Source organism: Phoxinus phoxinus, assembly GCF_949152265.1.
Source record: "Phoxinus phoxinus genome assembly, chromosome: 17".
NCBI classification, from domain to species: domain Eukaryota; kingdom Metazoa; phylum Chordata; class Actinopteri; order Cypriniformes; family Leuciscidae; genus Phoxinus; species Phoxinus phoxinus.
Window position 1 is genome coordinate 21,719,779 of NC_136892.1, and position 14,893 is coordinate 21,734,671.

The window sequence follows — 14,893 nt, forward strand, 5'->3', positions numbered from 1 at the left end:
AATCATATTTCTGACAAATATGTTTAAAATGATGGACACTCACATGAGAACGAGACTCTAGGCAAATCTGTGGTCTAGAAGAAGCACTGCAGGTTTTTTTTGTTTCTTCTTGGACGCAATGATGCAATCACATGACTAGCTGCCAGTGGCCTCTTGCAATTATTCAAATTACTAAATTTGTTATTTACTACAATTTATATTAAATGGGTTCAATTAAACAATATACCAACAAAGATTCTGCACATTAAAGACACCGGATTAACCATATAGGGGGAGTTGTTGAGTTGAACAGCCCAGCACAAAATCAGTGCTAATCTGAACATTAGTGTTGCGAAAAAAATAGCTAACAATTTTACTTAAAGGTACACTATGTAACTTTTTGCCCTCTAGCGGTTAAAAAACAAAACTGCATGCATTTTGTTGAAGAACATTCACTCATTCACTAAGCATGCGTATGCACAAATTTGTGCGGGAAATCTTTTCACGAAACTTTTGAAAAACTTTTGTACTAAAATGTATTCTAAATTTACGACAAAATGTAGGAATAACTTATTATATTACATTATATTCATAGTTTAAAATTAACACCCGCCACATAACGCTGTCAAATCACTAGCCAATTTGGCGGGTTTCTTATATTTACTCACTTTGCTGGGGAAGTTTGTGTTCCCCACTTTGCTGGGGAAGTTCGCAAATACTCATGAGAGTCATCATGATATATGAAATACAGCCTATTGTGCAGAATCTGCGGATATCTGGCTTACTTGAACATGCCCGTCACTATGCAACAAATAACGGGGCGAGCTGAAGCAATAGCGAAGATTAAAAAGCATTTGGTTAACAGAAAAGACATTGTTATTTTCCAACATCCTACAATTTTGAACTATGTTTATGTTGCTAAGAGTGGTGGCTAGGGGTGTTGTGTAGTGATACCGAGTGAATAAAATAGCCCTGTTATATCATGAATAAAACACAGCTATTGACCAATCAAAAACTGAATCAAGGACTGGAACTAACCGTTTTATAAATAAAATGATATAATAAAATGAATAAATAATTAGATTTTTTTGTCGCCATACATCTGCTAGAAGAAAGTCAGGTAAAGTTATCTGCATGCACGTGCATGTCACGATTAATTATAATCCCCAGCTGATCCTTAAAGGGATAGTTCACCCAAAAACGAAAATTCTGTCATCATTAACTCGGTCTCAAGTTGTTCCAAAGCTTGTACGAATTTCTTTCTTCTGCTGAACACAAAAGAAGATATTTTGAAGAATGTCGATAAACAGTTGATGGGCCTTTTTGACTTTCCCCCCACCATAAATTACTGGGGCCCATCAACGGTTACCCATATTCTTCAAAATATTTTTTGTGTTCAGCAGAAGAAAGAAATGAATACAGGTTTGGAACAGTGTGAGTAAATTATTATTAAAGCAGCACTAGGTTACTTTTCTTTTTTTTGCTCTCGGGGTCCCCCTACAGTTGGGAAACAGTATTGTCCTCTACTAGCCTACTGTCGTAAACTCTGTCATACATGCACGTGCATCTGTTGACAACCATGATAGCCCTGAACACTGTAGGAGTTCACATGCAGGTGTTCTGCTTGCGTCGCGTGTGAAATGTCTTCATCCAGGTACAGTGGCATATATTTCAGCATGTCATGATATGAATATAATTTCATGGGTTTTATTTTTTTTTCAAACGACAAATGATCGCGATGCTCACGTTTACAAGCCAGCGTCATTATAGTAGCCTAGTCTATTCGTTACCGTTTTACTGAATCTATATGATACTTCAATGCAATGTTTGAGTGGTAGATAATAACCATATATCGTCAATATTATAATATCAAGCTACCTATAGATGAATCTGCAAATTTTACAAATCGATTTGCATTATAGCTTGTTTATTCGTTTACAAATAAACAAATATCACAGACATGTTAGGTATCCTAAAATATTATTTTGTACATCTTATATATTTACTTGCAAGAATGTAGCCCATATCAAACTTGTACACGCCGTTTAGACATAGGCTTTCATTTGATATTTGAAAGTCCGCATCGGTCGAGCATAGGGTTGCCACCTTTGATTTGTGAAAAACCGGGACATTCAGATTATTATTATTTTTTGGGGTCTGAGTTGTAGGTTGTAAATAGTATTTTCTTTGACACTGGTGGCTCATCCGACTTTGTTGTGTTATCCTCATAGACAGTGGTTATCCTCCTCGTCCGTCTCTCTCCCCATTTCACACAATAGATGTAAATAGACAGTTTTTAAAAAGCTAGCTAGCAACTAAACTCACACTGTATCATCTTGGATGTGTGTTGATGCGCGCGCGCGACCGACCGACAGCACAGGCAGTTGCTAGGCGATAAGTTGAGCTTTTAATCAAATAAAAGTAAACGCCTGGCATTGGCCAATCCACTGTTTTACCCGTTTTTACCATGGTTTTTACCCGTTTACGGACACAGGATTGGATGTACTGTACACAACTATGAAGAAAACACAGTAGCGGTAGACGGAAACGGTTTAATTTGAAACCAGGAAATTCTACTTTAGAAGTATATTTTCACAAAAAAACGGGACAATTCGTGTCCCGGGAAAGAATATGAATTTTCTGGGACTGTCGCTCAAAAAAAAGAATAATCCCTGGAAAACATCGGGCACCCCTCCTCCTCCTCCATTTCACGCCAGCGAGGAAACGCTAGCCCAATGTTGATCCTCGTTCTGCCTTTAATACGATCACTTTCTCGTTTCCTCTTGTTGCTTTCCTCCGACAAAACCTTTGCTTTCTTGCTTTTCTGTCTGCTTCGGCTATGACTATAACATTTGGCAAACAAACGCTAGTTTCGATTTTTAAGGAAGTGGTGGTGGAAGTGACGTATGCCGTAAAGCAGTCGAATTTTGTAGTTCTCTTTGTTCGCCGGTTACTACCCGAAACCCGAAGTTTAAAAGTACGATTAAAAACGCTACAGACCCCGTCGGGCTATGGCAGACGTGTCATTCAACCTATTGTAAGTCGATGTACCATCACAAGAGACTTGGAAATATATTATTAAGGTTGAAAAGTAACCTATTGCTGCTTTAATTGCTATCTCGTCTGTCTGCAGTTTATTTCAAAATGGTCTGAAGAAAAAAAAAGTTTTCTCAACAGCATCAAGCAAACGGCAGGCTAAATAAAAATAAACATTATTATAATAAACAAACAAGCGCAGAAGCAGCATGCATAATACATCCATACATTTTAATATAAGGTGAAATAAAATCTAAGAGGATGACATCAAATCTAAGAGGATGTTTAAACATTTCCCTCAAAATATTTCAGCAACGTCGTGTCTCGCTTTCTCGCGCCTGTTTAGAATCAGAACTTGCGATGTTCAATTAGTGAATGAATCACTTTTGTGAGTCAGTTCATTTCCACGATTCGATCAAACGTGTTATCGGTTCAAGATCAGTCTGAATCGTTCCGAGTCTCTCTCAATCGTTTGGTACAGTCTGCGTAAAACAATAACGCGATACCTTTTAACGGAGAAGAAAAAAAGAGCATGGGATTATGTGGATATTGACCTACCACAACCATTCGGAACAAACAGCATAAGTGCCCTATCGCGATGATGAAAAGGATAGATCAACAACTGCACCTCTCCAATGACGTAGGTAAATACATTTTTAAATACATTTAAAATGGTTTAAAACATAGCATTAACACGAAAACACTAAATGTAGGCATTACCATGTTGTTTAGAGGAGGCCTACAATGTAAATTAATATGTTAATATCCTAATAGCCTTTCGAAACCATAGTTCAACTTAAAACTATTAGTTAGCTTCTTCTTTTTGACAGGGGATTCGGAGATTCTTCTGAAATATATAACATTATGTTTACATATTTCTTCAGAAGATGTGCTCTTTTTGTTTTATTTATTGTTTATTTCTGGTTATAGCTATTTACGATTCCCATATACCATGCACTTTGCATATTTTCCCAGCATTCATACATGTAGGTTTAAATGGCTTTCTATTTTTGCACTCATACATTTTTAGAATTTGCTTAATGGAGCATTACTGGCATGGATTTAAAATGCTGCACTGCTTGTGTTATAAAGAAAATATTTAGATGATCAATAATCTCAATTGTTGATTGTTTGTTACACTATGGATATGAGCTAAACATTGAGTACACCTTGCAGTGTCCTCTTGATGATGAATGGTGATAGCTGGCATGCTGTTGACATTTAGAATCGGCGCAGACATTGAACGCGTGTCTGTTTTGTTTTGTGAAGACATCTACACTGACTCTGTTAGCAGTGAAAAGGCCACTGAAGGCATTGAAATGGATCAGACAGCCCGAGAGTGGAAGATGAGGAGGGAAGAAACACTGAAAGGTAGTCCCGGAGGGACCAGGACCCATTGCAGTGGCCCCCACAGTGAGAGAAGGATTGAAAGGATGCAGCTCAGGAAACTGTGACTCAAAGTGGGAGGAAATGCACCACGAGTGAGTGCTGTCAGAATCAGGCAGGGAATTACAGACGCATGGAGCATAACTCTAAACACAACTCAATATTACAGAGTCCCATAGTGTGGGACTTGTGTTAATAAGGTCTTAGCAAATGATTGAGCATTATTATCATTGATTACAGTTTTTACGCTCTCGGGTTGGTGAGTTTCAAGGCCCGTCAGTAAGTTGTTAATGGTGCCGTGCAGCGGCTGTCAACACAAGAGAAAGAACAGCTGTGAGACGCCATTAGAGGTTTCTGACATGGTGACGGAGAACATCTAGTTGCCTTATTGTTGCGCAGCTTGTGTGTGTTATTCGTGCCATCGATTTTTCCCCACAAAGGAATCTGTGGGCAGGCTTACAATTTTCCTCTGCAGGAATGATATCAAGTATTTTGGATACTGAACAACCATGTCAGCATATGATAGTTAAGGGTTGATAGTTTAGTTAGTCTTTTTGTTTTTGCTTTACTACATTGAGGACGGTGGAAACCAGATGGACTTTTATATCCCAGATGTGAAAAATAAGCTTGCCCTTATTCATTGACCCAGAGATCGATTGGTACGAGTGCTTTTGCTGATATCCGAATGAAAAAACAAAAAAAACAAGCAAGCGAACAAACCAAAAACAAACAGCAGAAACAATTAAACACAATTGTAACGCCAAACAAAACACAGGCATTTTTTCATCTCGCTGTAATTATATTTCAATCATGCAAATGAGTCAGTTTTGGTAGTTAGGGGGTTGCTCGTGTGTGTAATTGAAAACGGGAATATTGTCTCGCATCAAAATCTCAGCAAATGCATTTTCTGGCTCCTAATCAGAGCAACCACCATGAGCAGCTTGGGCTCAATCGCAACTCAATCTTTGCTGAATTGAATCGTTTTATCTTAATTAACTGTGTAGAATCCATCCAGGTCTCAAGCTTGCCAATTTCAGCCCCCTGCATACAGCAAATTCTACCCCCCCACCACCTTTTTAATAAACATGTCTGAGGCTCTCTGGGATATCGACTCGAGGCAGTGATCGACTGATGGACAGCAGCACGGTCCAGTGTATAAGCTCTATCTAAAATACATTATCTTCTCCTGTCAGCTGAAGGGATGGAAACCACAGGGCTGTTTTCCTTTACTGCATCGTGTACCTTTCAGAAAGGCTGTACACCGAAATTCCTTTCAGGCAGAACACATCACACTGCTTTTCTCTCGAGATACGGGTCTATCCAACCTGCACAGGTGAACACCGGTTTGTTTTTCAAAGTTCGAATATTTATTTTTCAAGTTCACAAAAGGAAAGATTTGAATAGATAGAATAACCCAGATATTTCTACACTCTCATGTTATATAAGTCTTCATGAAGACGACATCATATATTTCCTTACTGTTCGGACTTTTTAAACCTTTTGTTTTGTTTGCTGCTTTTATGTCCTTCTTTTTAATTCACTCTCAGTACCATCTAAAAGTGGAAACTATAAAACTCTAAACTCTAAACAAATTCAAGTTTAATGTCTTGTAACCAGTTGTACAAAAAGCTACAAAATCAGTTACGAGGAGCAATATATGATGTAACAATAATTTAATTGTATTACCTTAGGCATTATATTTCCCTCCACCTAGCTTTACTCCCAAGTGCCCAGGATTATTTTCTTGATAATGATGGCCAATTATAATAATCGTGTTTTTAGAATGTCTCCGGTTGCAAATGCATGGCACCCTTATAATTACTATTTAATCACTGTTAGATCTACACTGTTCAAATAGAACTGGTGGGAGCATTTGTATTCTACAGTTGCTCACATTGGTTTTACTTTATTTGTTCTGTGCATTAGGTAGTTCATTATGTAACCGTCTGTTGCTGTCAATGCAGATAAGCTAGTGTCCGTAAGATCAGTCAGTATCTGCCAGATTGCTCTGACACTGCCATACAAAACAAGTCAGCATTTGTGCATTGCATATACAATATTTGTGTTTGTGAGGCGGGGGTAAATACTTTGGCTGGTAACTGAAATATTGCAGGTTATTACATTGTCCATATCACCTTTTAATGTTGCACAATTTGAATGCATTTTATTCTATCCCAGATAGAGCTGTAATACTCATACTCTGAAATATGTTAAGTTTTTAATAAATAAAAAATACATTCCATATATAAAAACTAGCAGGGTTTAGTTAATTAGTTAGTTCGTTTATTTATTTGCATATTCCTGGTTTTATTAATCAAGTCAAGTCATCTTTATTTATATAGCGCTTTATACAATACAAAGTATTATTAATGTGTCTTTTTATTTAAAATTGTTTTTTAAATACATTTACTCATTAATCATAATTGCACACCGGTTTTACACACGCATTTATGGATGCGTACATACACAGTCAGGGACTGAGAGCCAAAGTGTTAGTGATAGCGATGGCCTGTGCAAACCTCTCACACAAGCTTTAAGGGTTCCATCTTTGAGCTGAAAAGGCTTCATCAGACATCCACTCCACAACGTCTTCTTGGCTGAACCTGTGAGTTTGTCTGCATCTGAGTTGGGTGTGCGGCTGTGAGCATGTGGCGATACGTTTGAGGATCTCTGACACAGGAATCATTTAGCCCAACTGCTCCTCAGTGCTGCAGGCCAGAATCTCCAGTACGGCAGCATGCTTCTTTCATTTTTAATGGTCTCAGATCAGCCAACGAGCACACGAGGAAAGAGAACTTCAGAACATCTTATGAATCAAAAGCTGCTGGCTCTAGAGGCTTGTGCATCCCTAGATGCTGGCAGAGTAACTTCAGTTATGAAGCTCCGTCGGGCCGGCTAGATTCATTCCTGCACTTCAATCACCCTTAAATGAAAGACGATGTATGCAATTAGCCAAGCAGACGGTAGTTGCAAATGGTTGACTTTGGCTTCTGGCTCACTACTCTGGCATCCTGTAAATAATGACTGGAGGTGATTGGGGAAATGTGACAGTGGCTGTGTATTTGGCTAGGGGTGGTTCATGCATGTTTGTGTGTGTGTGCGAAGTGTTGAGCTGCTCTGTTCAAAGCATGATTTTGATACAAACTGATATCTAGAAAACATGGATGTGTGTACTACCCAGAGGAAGATTTTGTTCCTCTTTCATAGCTCAGAATGCTTAGTGGAGTTCTCAGTTATGTTTCTTTGAAATACTTCATCAAATGTTTCTCCTAAAATTTCTTGGCAAGATTCAACAATAATGATGACGACCTGCTGGTGCCAGAGTGAGAGAATTTTGGGCCAGATGTCAGAACTGTCACTTGGGTCTGTGCTGCATTGAATTCGACATTTTGATGCAAATTCTGCTGATTAGTCACCTAGATAATGTTATCTTCCAGGGTGACATAGATGAGGTTTTGCAGATAGCATAAAAGAGGCTTGTGATCGTCTTGATAGCATGTTTAAGAATATGTTGAAAACTTTAAATCATTAATGTTTCGCAACGAATGCCCCCTTTTTTAGGCAAAAGCGTGTTCATGAAATTACGCAAGTACATTATAGCTGTAATTTTAATCTTGTTGCGCTTTTTTGTATATATAAATATATAAATAATGTTTGCAAATAATACACCTTAACATGTTGTGAAAAAATATTTCTATAAATTCTGAAAATACATTGTAAAGCAAAATTATTTTGTGGTTGGGCCAGTGAAAATGTTGTTAGGGCAAAAAAAATCCAGAGTAGCGTCAGTTCTGGCAGTTCACGTTAGTCAAGCTCGCGTCAGCTGACTGTCAGCTGATCCACGTCTACCTATAGAAATGCAACGCCTATCACAGTATATGTATAAGCTCCTTCAGTATTATCAATAGCTATCGCTTTTCTCAGGAGCCAATTCCCTCCTCAATCCCCAGCTCCTCTCGTCAGTCAGGATTTGGCATTCTGATTCCCTTTGAATCAGAATAAAATTCTCTAATATCTGCAATACATTCATGTTGGTTCTGTTCTGTTTACCCTAAGGGGGGTTATTGCTGCTCTCCCTGCTCTTATTCATGCTAGGCTGCATGGATGTGCATGGAGTTCTTGCCCAGAAAAGAACCATACCACCAATCCAAACTGAATGCTAACTGTCAATCGTATTTGACGATATGGTCCTGACAGAAACAAAGTTTGCATTCATATTGAGATCTCTAAACTTTTGAGTGCAGAGTCTGGTATCTTGGCAAATCTGATCACAGTCTGATACATTGTGATCATCTCTTTCTTGAGGAAAAAACATGTTTTTTTCTCGGGAGAAATATCTGAGAGGCAGAAGTCTTAATTTAAGCTCTATTTAATCTCATTGCTGAGCTCACATTTGCGATTTTTCTTTTCTGAAGGAACATATTTAGCGCATAGTAGCGAGACTAGATGCAAGTATTTTCATAAGAAGCCACTTAAGGTGCAGTGGATATGAGCTGTGTCTGGTTGATGTGTGTGTTAGATGTGTGGCAGTAGAGCTCTGTTGCAGCAGCACACAGTTTGAAGGTGCTGTGGATCATCACTGCAGTAGTGCTTTGGTCTTTGCTGTCTTGCTGTACTTATTTAAGAGTCAAGCATGTGACATGTAGCTTCCCACACAGATACAGAGTGGGAGGTTATATTTGTATGTTTTTTATGCCACCCCATCTGTGAAAACAGTATGTTTTGTGTAAGTGACCATATGTGTGTTCGGAAATGTGTACACTACTGTTCAAAAGTTTAGGATAAAAAATTTGTGAAACAAGTGTCTTTGTTCTCCCGAAGGCTGCATTTATTTGGTCAAAAATACAGTTAAAGCGGTAATATTGTGAACTATTATTACAATTAAAAATAATGTTTTAAAATGTAATTTATGTCTGTGATTGTAAAGATGAATTTTCAGGCATCATTACTCCAGTCTTCAGTCACAAATCCTTCTGAAATCATTCTCATAATTTGCTGGTCAAGAAACGTTTTATATTGTCAATGTTAAAAACAGTTGTGCTGCTTTTTGTGGAAACCGTGATTTAATGGATGAAAAGTTAAAAAGTGTAACATAGTAATTTTTGTAACAATATAAATCTTTATTGGCACTTCTAAACAATATAATGAATTCTTGCTAAATAAAAGCATAGATTTTTATTTAATTTTTTTATCTTCAAACGGTAGTTGTGTTTCACATATAAAGACATGTCTACTTGTGGCAAGCAGAGTGTGGCTTGGAGCCGTGGGGACGGAGCGAGGCCGGTGGCGCGCACTGGTTTTGAGTCCTGGAGGAGCCCTGGAAGGATAAAAGGAGGAGTGATGACTGAGGACCAGGCCTTTTTGTTGTTGTTTTGTTTTAGTTTATGAGGCAGTCGTCCATGAGTATCAAATTTAATTCTATTGTCTTCTTCTTGCGCTGGAATGGTTTAAAATTGCTTGAATATGTAAATTGGCAAGACAAAACACATGCAAATGATAAACTTTCTCTCTCTACGATAATTTAACTTTGCAATTAATCTGCAAATCACATGCGTGCCAAACCTTTGGGCCTGGTCCGTACGGATCAGCTACGATCTGTTACACCCTCAATTTTGTGGTTGGAAAAATTAGCTTGTTACTGAAAAAGCTGTAATGTTTTGAGAAGACAGGAGAAAAAAAATCCTGAAACATGTTAGTGGTGTCACTACTAACTCCCTAACAATGCATGCTGACTGCATATACTTGCAGTACACCGTGTCTGTGCTTGTGTTATATTGAGGGAGAACACCCCCAACATGTTCTTGCCATTAGAACTGGGATCAGTCTGAGCTGTCATCCTTGTGCCGGAGAGGCATCGGCTCCCAATCCTCTGTTGTTCAGGCCCTGCAGCTCACACTAGTATGGGAGGGTTCACACACAGATTTTCATGCTGCTCACACTGTGTTTGTGACAACAAACCCCAGCCCCAGCAACACAGTCTCCTTCAAACCTATTACATCCCTCCTGGAGCTGCTGGCTGGCTGAAAAGAGCAGAGATGCCAAAGTCAGTAGTTGGAGGATGGAAAGAGAGGACCCAGCAGTTGGCCGGGATGATGGAGCCTCTTGTGGAATGGTGCGAGTGGCCACCAAGCAGAGAACAAGGGAAACTAGAAGTCCGCTGTTTGTATGAAAGGTAGTGTTGGAGTCTCCCTGAGTTTGGTATGCAACCACCATCAAAGTACCAGAAACTTTTGACGAATAGACCGTGCATCGACAAACCTAAATAATAGAAATGTTGAAGTTTGTTAACATACCCTTTTAAAAATCTAATCAAATGGTGTTTCTGGAGTTCAGGGTGCTATAAAAACTATTATCTTGGTTATAAAGTATTTGACACTTTTGAATGGATTTGTTGCAGCAAAACCTCTTTTTGTCAGATCGATGTAAGCATAAACACAAAGAGCTTTTTGCAAGGTGTTATTTAGAACCGCTCATTAAATCGGAGTAGAGAGATTAATTGCGTGTTGTGTTTGGGTTGAGATGATAAGAGGTTTCGGTATTGATCCAATTCTTCAGACCTTTAAAGGATGAGTTGAGCTAAACCCCCATGATTTGGAGCCAGGGGAATAATGCAAACTGTCCACTGCAAGCCACTGAATAGAGGAAGACAACAAAATCAAAATGGCTCAATACTTTATTGTTGTTACCATTTAGTAATTTACCACTGCTGCCGTTCAACATGCACTTTTATCCAAAGCAACCTACAAGCTTATACTGTAGCCAACTTGGTGTTAAGTGGATCACCCGTTGCTGAAATTGAACCTGCAATCTTTTAATCACAAACCCTTACTTTGCTTGCCTTTTTGTTTCATTTTTTTCAGCAGTTTCAGCCAACAAAACATTACCTTTACAAGTGAAGTAAACAGTCAGTTTTAATGAACAGTAATAAAGAGGTGTTTTTCAGTGTAATTAATATTATTAATAAAAATATTAGTTTTATTATTTGATTAATATATGCAAGGCCTAATTAGATTCATATTTTTACACACATCGGATGTCACGCATCGGATTCACAGAGTGTCCAAAAGCATGGGTATGATTTATTTATTGAATTTTAACCAAAGAATCATTTGGCATCCCTAGTCAGAGCCAGATGTGGTCAGCTACAGGTAGCAAGTGAAGCGAGACCAATAGGTGTGTGATGTGGCACTCTTTGGCTGAATGAAGACGGCAATCTGTTGTATTTTGGATTATCCGCAGTGGCTTAATCATAGGGCTGCACAATTTGAGGGAAAAAATCCTCAGTGTTTTCTGATAAAAATTAATTTAAGCCTTCTGATAAAATTGAGATTAACATATATATATATATATATATATATATATATATATATATATATATATATTATTTTTTAAGAGCTCTAGGTATGCTGTAGGTCTGCACAATTTGGCCAACAAGTTTTTGTAATTACATATCAAAGTAATATAAATGAATAATTATTATTTTGTTTCAACAAAATAGTGGAGAAACGACAAGAAAAGGAGACAAAAGGGAACAGCACTACGTCCCCAATAGCAAAATATATATCTATTTACCAACCCAGATCTTTAACCACTTGGTTACACCACTACCTTGAAATAAGACTGTGGATCAGCTCTTTTGTTATTTGTCTTATAAAGTCTTTTAAGGCAGATTGAAAGGTTTGCTACCCCCTAGATTCTCACCACCTGAGCTACACAGGGCTCAGTACTGGGCCCGGTGCAATTTTCCATTATCAAATCACATGGTCTATCTCATCACTGCTGTGCCGTCAACACTATATCTCATACCCACTTCCTGTCTCCTGATCTGTTCTCGCCAAAACGATCTCAACTTGTCACTTGACATTTGAACTTGATGGCTACTCATCACCTCAGGCTCAATCTCGACAAGACTAAATTCTTCCTCCCTCCTTTCCAGGACCTCCCACAGTTAATCTCCCTCCGTTTCGGTTGAAGGTCAATCAGTCATCACCTTGCTGTGGATGAAAAGCCTGGGAGTTGTTCCAGATGATTTTCACAGATCACACCGTGGTCGCTACTTCATGCTCCACAGCATTACGACTGTTTTAGTTAGTAAAACAGTAGGCTTTAGTTATCGCTTAAGTAGATTATGGCAGGTCACTCCTTGGCTGCTCTGCTTGCACGTGCAGTAAAATCTGTCAGGCACATTCACAATACTGGTGGCTGATTCATTTGAAAATTCAGTATTCAGTGATCTTGGTGTGTGTTCATAACATACAAATCTAGTTTAAAAACATGTGCCAAGTTCTTACAAATGTACATCCAACATGTATTCATGTTGGTTACATATGGGTTTGAAGAAAAAATATACTACATAATGAAAAATTCAATTTTTTTTTATTATTTGTATCATGAATTGTTTACTTTAATGCCCCTAAATATATCTAAATGATTTTTATTACAGAAATGAAAAACATGCGAATTGCATAAAATAGAAAAAGGTGTATTCAAAAATTGTATGCATGAATTGCATTTTAATGTACTTTTTGAATAATTTATATTATTGTTAACTTCACACTATGATCCAATAAGAAATCCCAGGCCGACTGCTGTTTTGAGTCAGGTCGGTAAGAAAACATTTTCCAGGAATATCAAATGCAAGGTAGAGCACTTTGTAACCCAACGTGGCCCATTTGACCAGTTCTGTTTTTGACATTTGACTGGTTGTGTTAACTGTCACACTCTCCTCCTGTATTTGTTCACGGCTCTCCTCTTTAGTTCTGTGTGGGAGGTGGAGGGTTTTAGTTCTTATAGCCTTCCTTCTCTCTGCTCCTGACAGAAATGGAATAAAGGCAGCCTATTGTGGGTTGAGCTATTACCTGATAACAGGCTGTCATTTTAAAACCATTTTGAAGTCATTTGCCACTCTTTGTAGTGCCATTGTAGTACCACTTGCGTTCCCACTCAGCCCTTCCTCGGTTTCCCCTGTCGCATGCAATCTTTCCCTGCTCTCCCGTCAGAAGATAGCTCCTTATAACTGATTAAGATAAGTACTCTATCACCATCAATTAGAGCTGAATAGCTGACTCGGAAGAATCTGCATAGTTTTTTTTAAAGTCCCCCTGTGGTGAAATCAAGCTTTTAATGTTGTTTATGTCTATGTGGTGTTCTTAATGTGCTTTAAGTGCAAATTCATAAGTCAACTCCATTGCTGAGTATTTTCCTTAAAACTGCATTGAAATCAAAAACGCGTTTTGAAATCGCTGGTGTTTCTGATGTCACAAACTACCTTGTAACCAATCATGTCAACCTGCCGGCAGGCTTTAAGCATGTCATTAACAGCTGTGAAACAGGGGAGTCTCAGGAGAAGCCAGGTTATCCTGGTATATTTTTCTGTTGGTATGAAAAATCGGGTAGATTTAGCAATATAGCGGATGAATGATGTATAACATGATGTTATGGTGAACTATATGCCATAAGGCAGACTGAAATGGCGAACCGGAACATAGGTTGTGTAACATTAGCAACATTATTCAAGCAAAAGGCTAATCTGATTAATTACCGTTATGTGTCCGACATTGAAAAGAGCGATACCATTTTGCAGCCTTTACCTCAGTAAGTTTGCCGAGTGAATATGTGAGCTGGCATGAGTGGAGGCAGGGCTACTTAGCATATCCATGGATCCGCGCAGTGGCGCAAAAAGTGGGTATGCGCTATATGCGGCGCATAGGGGCGCAGCACCAGCGGGGGCGCCAAAGCGATGGTAAAAAAAAAATATTTTTTAAAAATTAGAATTTCTAAGAGTACGAGTAGAGTTGTCGTCGATAAAGATGGATAAAGTAAAAAAGCTGTCGGGGCTAAAGATAGAAAAAGAAAGACTGAAAAGGGAGATGGCATGTCAATTGATGAGACAGCAGCTAAATAAGTGGATGGTGAAAGGCAACAGGTAGGATTTAAAGTGTGACGTCCACGCATTGTCTAGGCTACTGGCCATCGGGGCTACCGGGAGATTCCCGCTCCTTTTTGGGCCGATACATCTAATAGGCCTACTTTTTTTTTTTTTGTCTTAACAGCCCATAAAACTCGTAGCTACATCAGAGGCCCGTTCGTTTTTTTTATTATTTTTTTTATTAATTGGCGATGCTGGGTTAGTGCCGGTGTAATCCATTGGTCAAAAAAAAGTCAGTGTTAGGTTTTTTTCTGACATTTTTCATGAAACACGTAGATCAGCGGCCCATTGGTTATTTTCTTGATTGACACTGGGCTGACCCAATCACATCTTTATTGTGAAGTATAGAAATTAGTAGAAAACTAATTATGAAAGTTTCCTTTATTTTTCAGTGCATTTGTTTTACAATATATGGCTATTACTATCATGGGATTAATATTATAACTATTATTATGTAGTGTAATGTAGACAGACACTGTAACTAAAAGAGGTTTGCATTTTTCTTTGTTTAATTTGCACACTGAATATGGGTTGGAGCTTTTAATTTTGAACTCTCAAAGTGCA

At 38.3% G+C, this 14,893-nt stretch overlaps 1 protein-coding gene across 2 annotated transcripts in view; it reads left to right on the top strand.

The window, feature by feature from the left end:
- The window catches only part of LOC306984849 (transmembrane protein 132C), a 133,203-nt gene that overhangs the window by 9,414 nt on the left and 108,896 nt on the right, over positions 1–14,893 (top strand). The window contains exon 1 of one of the 2 annotated variants that reach the window (XM_079586554.1): positions 3,520–3,655. The exons of the other annotated variant lie outside the window; for it this stretch is intronic. The gene's annotated coding sequence lies outside the window, so the exon portion shown is untranslated. Of the gene's footprint in view, positions 1–3,519; positions 3,656–14,893 lie in introns of those variants that run through there. 2 annotated transcript variants of the gene reach the window in all.